Raw genomic sequence first — 7418 nt, 5'->3', positions numbered from 1 at the left:
TGCTCTTCTTCCTGTGTTCTAGGGAGTGATGTACAGTTTCTGTCTTGGTTTTACAGAGTAAAATGATAATAAAGAACAAATAGCTTGCCGAAGAGCACACAGATCATGGCTCGTGTTTGAATATACTGTCAGCCTTCAGGGTCTGGGCTTGCAAAATGGTTCTTGTTTTTCCTTCCTTCCTTCCTTCCTTCCTTCCTTCCTTCCTTCCTTCCTTCCTTCCCTCCCTCCCTCCCTCCCTCCCTCCCTCCCTCCCTCCCTCCCTCCATCTTCCCTCCCTTCATTCCTTTCTTCATCCCTCTCTTCTTTCCTTCCTTCCTCTCTTTCTCCTCTTTTTTGACTCCTACCATAAACCAAGAATTTTCTAGACAACTAAAACTTACCTTTGTTGTGAAGTTAGTCCACCAAAGATCACCACATGCCATTCTTAAAGCCAAATAAATGTCTTTACTATAGGCCAGTTGTTTCATGGAGACTTATTTAAAGTGTCTTGTAGCCCTGAGCTCTTTATCTTGTAGGTACACACAGACACACACAGAGACACACACATACACACACACAGACATACACACAGTCACACACACACACACACACACACACAAGCACATCCTGGTTGTCACATTTTACTTAGCAAGAAGCAGAACTACAGAAGCCAAAAAATAAAGCAAAGATAGTACATTTAGGAACTTTCCTGTAACTTTGGAAGAGGACTCTGATGAATTAGGTCTTCCTTCCCATTTTCCTAGGGGTTGGAGCCTATGTGCTGATTATAATGTTACTGTTAATGTGGCATTAGTTGTGCTAAGATCTGGGGGCCTGTTATACCTTCTAGAAAGAAATTGAAGAATTCAATAGTAGACTGAATATTCCCCCATAGCCATGGGTTGTCAGAACTAATACTGTGAAAAAGTTATGTTGACAAAAATTACCTATAGACTCAATCTCTCTCAAAGTTCTAATGACACACTTTGTGGAACTAGAAAAAAAATTTTAAAACCAAATAGAAGCACAAAAGATACTCAGTAACCAAAGGAATTTTAAGCAGTAAGTTTAATGCTGAAGGCATCACAATATGGAATCTGAAATTGTGCTACAGAGCACTAGAAATCAAACTATGTAGTATTAGCAAAATTAAACAAACAAAAAATCAGACATGCAGATCAATGTAAGCACATGAGAGAGTCAGAAACAATTCAAGGTGGATGTAGACATCAAACTTTGAAAAGATAGTCTCTTCAAACAAATTGCAAAGAAAATATTTTACTCATAGAGAAATAAAACCAGACCTCCATTCCTCATGCTCCACAAAAGCCAGTTCAAAACAGATTGAAGACCTATAAGTGATATGAGAAACTTGGACTCTGCTAAAGCAAACTGTAAATAAAGCATTTCAAGAAATGAGCATAGACAAGGGGTTTCTGGAAAGTAGCATAGGAAATAAACATAGGAATTGTCAAATGAATCTGCACGAAAATAAAAACTTTTGCACAGAAAGGTAAATAATCACAGGGCCTAGAGGTGTTGCAGATATGACTGTTGTGTCATATGTGTAGGTGGCAGAAAGAAGAGAAGCTATGTCTGTGCTCAGTATTCTGACATGTGTTGAGAAGTTTGGCCTCTTGCTTGTATTGTAATGCTAACTGCTCCCCAAGGCCTGGTTGCCCGCAGGGGTAAGAGAATCTGTACAGACACAAATGATGTTAAGTAATCTTGTTCCCCCTCCCTCCAAGTTATCCACTATTGGTTAAAGATACAAACAGCCAATAGTTGAGCAGAATAGGCAGGGTTTGAGTTTACTTGGGCCTGAGGAGAACCATGAGAAGGGAAAAGAAGGTAGAGAGAGGAGGAAGCCATCATGGGGAAGGTGAATCATGAAAACACAGTTGTAAGGGATGGCCAATTTGAGTTAACAGCTGCCTAGATGGAACATGGCAAATTATAAAATGGGGTTAATAATGGGAAAATAGACTCTAATAGCACAGGAAGTAGATAACTTCCCAACTCTAGTGCTGATTTAGGCTGATTATAAATATAAAAGTTGTGTGCCTTTCATCTGGGAGCTGATCAAAGGCAGGGTAGAAACCCCTATTTGAGATTAAATAATTGTGAGAACAGACATGAACATCTGAATGATTAAATAGGCTAAGAGTCCCTGAAAAAAAGGCAAGCCTAAGATGACCACCAGTCTTGTTCCATGCAGTCCTGGATTGACTCTCAGGGTGAGACAGAGCAGGAGACAAGAAGAGCCCCATCTGGGACTGCAGGCCCTGGGTGGGTGTGAGCCTGAGATAGATGACCCTCCCTCACACAAGACCACTCGGACTGGCCTGGGTGAGAAGTGAGCCCAGGAAGAACACCAGACCAGTGCCATGGGACCTGGACAGGGAACTAGCCTAAGATGAACATCAGTTGGGCACCACATAGGGCTCAGATCATGCATGAGATGATCCCTACCAAAATGTATTAGTGGGGCATAGCACTCCGGAGGCTGCCCTTGATACTACAACAGATGCTCAGAGATCCCAGGCACCACTATGAGGAGCAAGTAAGTGGTGTGAAAATGGAAGAGAAAGAGAAGCAGGAGGATGTGGGCACAACGAAGAAGAGAGGCAGAACTGGAGACTCGAGTGTAGTGAGGAATAGCCCGATGTGAGTAGCTCATGATGGTGACGTCACCTAGGGCCATGTGTAGTGAGGTCTGGGCCTCTGCTACCACTGGGGGCCATGTCTGAGTCAATGGCCCTGCAGTACCAAGAGTCTACCATCAAAGGCCAGGTGGAAGTCCCTTCTTTGTCTGGGCTCCCTCCTGGGACCATGTTCATGTCTGAGGGCTGTGCGGAACTGGCTCCCTGGGCATCGTGGAAGAGCTGGGCCTGGAAACATGAAAGCAGGAGAGCTGACCCACACCTAGCCAGCTGCAGTATTCAAGAGAGTAGACCTGCAAACTGTGGAAGCTGCAGGTGACCTGGCACTGAGGATAAGAGCAGGGGAGAGTTGGCCTTAACTCTCGTCTCCCATGCAGTGGCCTGGGCAAGGGAGGGATGCCCTCCTTCTCTCTCCCTCCATAGCAGACGGCAAGCAGGACACCTGATGCTGGGGTCACAAGAGCAGGAGAGCTGATCTTGCCCTCAAAAGCTGTAGCACTCAGGAGAAGGGGCCCTGCACCTCACCTGGGCAGCAGAGTAGAACTGGCTGAGGTTGCAGGGGTTGTTCAGTGGGAAGAGCTGGAGATCCAGTGCCCTGATCAGTTAATATATCTCTCAGGCCCAGATCCAGGGCTTTGAATTGGAGCACCCCAACATCTATCCCACCTATCATCTGCTGGAGTACACAAAGGGCTGGTCCTACAGATCCAAAACTACAGGATCTCCATGACACAGGGAAGCAACAAGATATGTCCTAGTATCAACAGAGTAGTGGAAGCCAGGGGCCTCGTATGAGAACAATGAGTCACGCCAATGAGCATTTGCAAGCAAAGAAGAGTGAACCAAAGAGTGTACTGTAGGATGCACTGTGACACACTACAGCCTCCATAATGAGATGTTTCTCTCTGTTGGTGGGGAAGGTTGCACGGGTGGAGGGTGTGTAAGAGGGGAAGGGGGTGAGTGAGTTTGGGATGCTTGATGTGAAATTCACAAAGAACTAGAAAAAAGTTAGAACACAGTGACTGAAAACAATGACGACAAGGACACATCTTTTGCAAACTGCGTACCCAACAAGGGATTAATATTTAGAATGTATAAAGAACCACAAAAATTAACTATCCCTAAACCAACTCATCCAATTTATCTATCATCAGCAGCAACACAAAGGAGAGCAGATGCTGGCAAGTGTGCTTACTTTCTTTTCTGTTGCTGTAATAAATAGACACCATGACTAAAAAAAACTTGAGGGTGTCCTGGTTGTATCGGTTTGTTTGTTTGTTTGTTTTGTGTTTTTTTTATCACCTTGACCAAATCAGTGCTATCTGAGAAGAGAAAACCACAACTGAGAAAATGCCACCAAAAAGAAAAAAGTCTCTAGGGACATTTTCCTACCTAGTGATTGATGTGGGAAGGCTTAGCCTTTTGTGGGTGATACCAACACGGGCAGGTGGTCCTCAGGTGTATAATAAAGCAGACTGAACAATGAAGCAAGCATCATTGCTTTGTGGCCTCTGCTTCACTTCCTGCCATGTCTGAGTTCGTGCCCTGACTTCCCTCAGTGATGCGCTATTAACTGAAAGTGTAAGATGAAATGCACACATCCATGTCCTGCACACATACGAGTTGCTTCTGAAACCCTAAGACAAAAATTGATACCAGGATTGTGGGATATTTCCATAACTTATGTTGTTTTGGGAGGATTGTGGAAGGACTTTGGAACTTTGGGCCAAGAAAGCCATTGACTGCTCAGAGTTTAATGGGGAATTGTGAGCTAGGAAGATGAGAATGCTTAAAGATTCCTAAAATCTTAGAAGAAAGAATGCAAATGATGGAGGTCTGGGCGGTAAAGTTTTGGAGTGAAGCAAAGACTCTACTAGGTACTATTTACATGGTATTTTAAATTCAGAATTTGTAGTTCTGGTCAGTTGGAGATGAAAAATTTTCTATAATTAACAGGAGACCAGGAACATTAAAGTGAAATCTTTGCTACACTGGGACAGTTGACACTGGTCAACTGAAATGAAGAATTAGTTATAATTTAAAAGAGAACAGCATCATTGAGGCAAAATCATTTGTGAAGTGTTTCCGCAGAGTCAGCACACAGAAAGTGTGGTTCATAGGAGGGCAAGGCTGTACCAAGCTTGTACTGACAATTGAACCTCATATTGTGCTTCCCACAAAGGACCCACATCAGTCATCCACTAAGACAGTTCCTTACTGATATGACCTCAGACCAATCTGATCAAGGCAGTCCCTCAACTGAGGCCTCTCATCCAAGGTGGCTCTAAATCAAGTTGCCAAAACACTAACCAGTATATGATGAAAAGGGGGCACACTTATTTACTGATGGTGGGAGAATAAACTGGCATGACCATTATGGAAATCAGTGTAGAAGTTCTTCAACGAACTAAAATTAGATCTGCCATATGGTACAGTCACACTACTCTTGAGGCTTGATCCTTTGCTGTGTATTGTAATGCTAAGTGCGCCCCCCAAGACCCGGTTGCCCCAGAGATGAGTCTGCACATGGATCTAAGTGATGCTATGCGATCTTGCTCTCAAGTTATTTCTGATTGGCAAATAAAAAATGCTGGCAGCTAATGACTACGCAGAAGAGACTTAGGTGGAGTTTATGTTTCCTGGGCTCCCAAGCCCAGAGGAGAACCAGGAGGGAGAGAATAAGGTAAAGAAGGAAGTTAGAGACTCCATGAGTTAGGAGTAAAAAAAAAAAAAAATGGCCCTAAGGGATGGACAATTGGAGTTAAGAGCAGCCCAAATAAAACATAGTAATAACTCAGGATTATCAATAGAAAAGTAGATTCTAATAGTTAGAGAGTAGATATCTGCCCAGATCTTTTGCCTCTTAAGGCTTATTGTAAATATTAAAAGTTATATGTGTCTTTTGTCCAGAAACTAAACCATCAAGGAGGGGTAGAAATCCTGAGTTAGGATTAAAAATTTATACAAGACACTACTCTTGGATATATACCTAAAAGATTTGAAGTCAGTATATTCAGATTCTTTCCAGCCATATATATTGTCATACTAATTCCCATTGCTAAGAAAGGTAGATACTCATCAACAGAGAAATAAACAACACACACACACACACACACTCACACACACACACAAACACACAGATCTTCTGATATTTTTAGAATACTGGATAAAACTGGACATTATTTTGGTACATAAAATAAGGCAGACTCTGAAAAACAAATACGGTTTCTACTATACAAGGAATGTAGATTTAAATGTGTGTGTGTGTTTGTGTGTGTGTGTGTGTGTGTGTGAGAGAGAGAGAGAGAGAGAGAGAGAGAGAGAGAGAGAGAGCGCTTGAGAAAAGTAGAAAATAGACTGTGAAAGAGAAGAAAAGGTTATAGAGGGGAATGGAACAATCAAACTTAATAAATATATACACAAATAATAATATATTTTTCCTCCATTTCTGAGTGGTCCAGACTTAGCTTGCATTTTCTATTGAGGTTTCCATTGCACCAAAGACCTCTCTTGTGTAGAGAACAAGTGTTTTGTAGAGAGAGGACTCTCAACTTCACATCCAAGCAAGGACACATTGTAAAAGAAATGGGTTCTGCCAATAAGTGGAAGTATTAGAAGTATTGAGTTGGAAGATGTGAGATGTTGTTTTAACTTGAGAGACCAGCTCCAAAATTTGACTGTCTTATGGGTTCTTGGCAAGTAGTTATTTAGTTTCTCTAAAGGGTTTCTTCCAGTGGACACCGTGATGCTAATTTGTTGCAAGGAGAAGAAACAATTTAGATAACCCTTTTAGTACACTGTAGGCTTCACCTAGTGCTGCTACCACACAACTTGTTGAGAAGGACCAAAAGTCCAGATCTTATACAGTAGCCACCCCTTGCCTGTTAACATTATTAGTGTCAGTTAATTAGCATCTTGCTCCCACTTAACATATGTGTGCCTATATTCAGCCTTTTCCATTCTTAGCTGCTTGCAGTCTGATGTGAGAAGTAAGAAGCTATTCTTTTACTATTGTGGTAAAGTCTCACCTGGAAGTCAGATATAACTCTTCCCCAGCACAAATTTTCATCTGTAGAGTACAGCTCTGACCTTGTGCATGATCTAAGTAATAAATGCTGTTTACAACTGGCCACTGTATAGGTGATAGCTCTTGTAGGAATTCTAGCTGCAAAAACACTGCAGTTTGACTTCAACGGATTTAAATATTAAGGTAGTTCAATTCCATAAAAGCTAATTTCCCACTTCTTCCTAAGGAAGAAATCAGTGAAACAGGGTGGAACGGAGATTTTATGGCATCTGATAATTTGGGAGGTGAATTTTCAGAGTGCACAGGGCTCAAATATTTAATTTCTTGCTTCCCAGGAAAACAAGGCATATTTATAACTACTAAGAGGGAAATGAACTTAGCTGTACCTTTTAACATAAAGGGCAAACAATTACATGAATATGTAATGCACTTTAATATCAAAGGGGCATACAAGGTAAATTAAATGCTGCTGTAATTTTCTTGCATAGCTTAAAAATATAAGAAATTGATTTTTCATTGGTTTTCTGTATGGGAATGGGAGCAAAGGCCATACCGGCTTTATCCCTAGTGCAGGCTCAGACACATGGTAGATTCTCCTATGCTAATTAATTGTTGAATGAATGTGTATTGAGGATGCAGTTGAGTATAATAAAATCTGCTGAATTAAGAGTTTTACAGTCCTTGATATCTGTGAGAATGTACGCAGAATAAAAAAGTGCTTGGTTTGTTCATCGCCATTTTCAGATAGC

At 41.7% G+C, this 7418-nt stretch overlaps 1 non-coding gene across 1 annotated transcript; it reads left to right on the top strand.

Annotated features, from left to right (window-relative positions):
- Positions 1–1502: 1502 nt before the first annotated feature.
- Positions 1503–1632, top strand: LOC114617280. The gene has a single exon (XR_003710762.1). It is a non-coding gene; the product is annotated as a small nucleolar RNA SNORA17 (small nucleolar RNA).
- The last annotated feature ends 5786 nt before the right edge of the window (positions 1633–7418 follow it).

This window comes from Grammomys surdaster, unplaced genomic scaffold (genome assembly GCF_004785775.1).
Source record: "Grammomys surdaster isolate TR1022 unplaced genomic scaffold, NIH_TR_1.0 135, whole genome shotgun sequence".
Taxonomy (NCBI): Eukaryota; Metazoa; Chordata; class Mammalia; order Rodentia; family Muridae; genus Grammomys; species Grammomys surdaster.
Note: the sequence above shows the minus strand (reverse complement) of the source record. Positions and strands in the feature narration are given on the sequence as shown.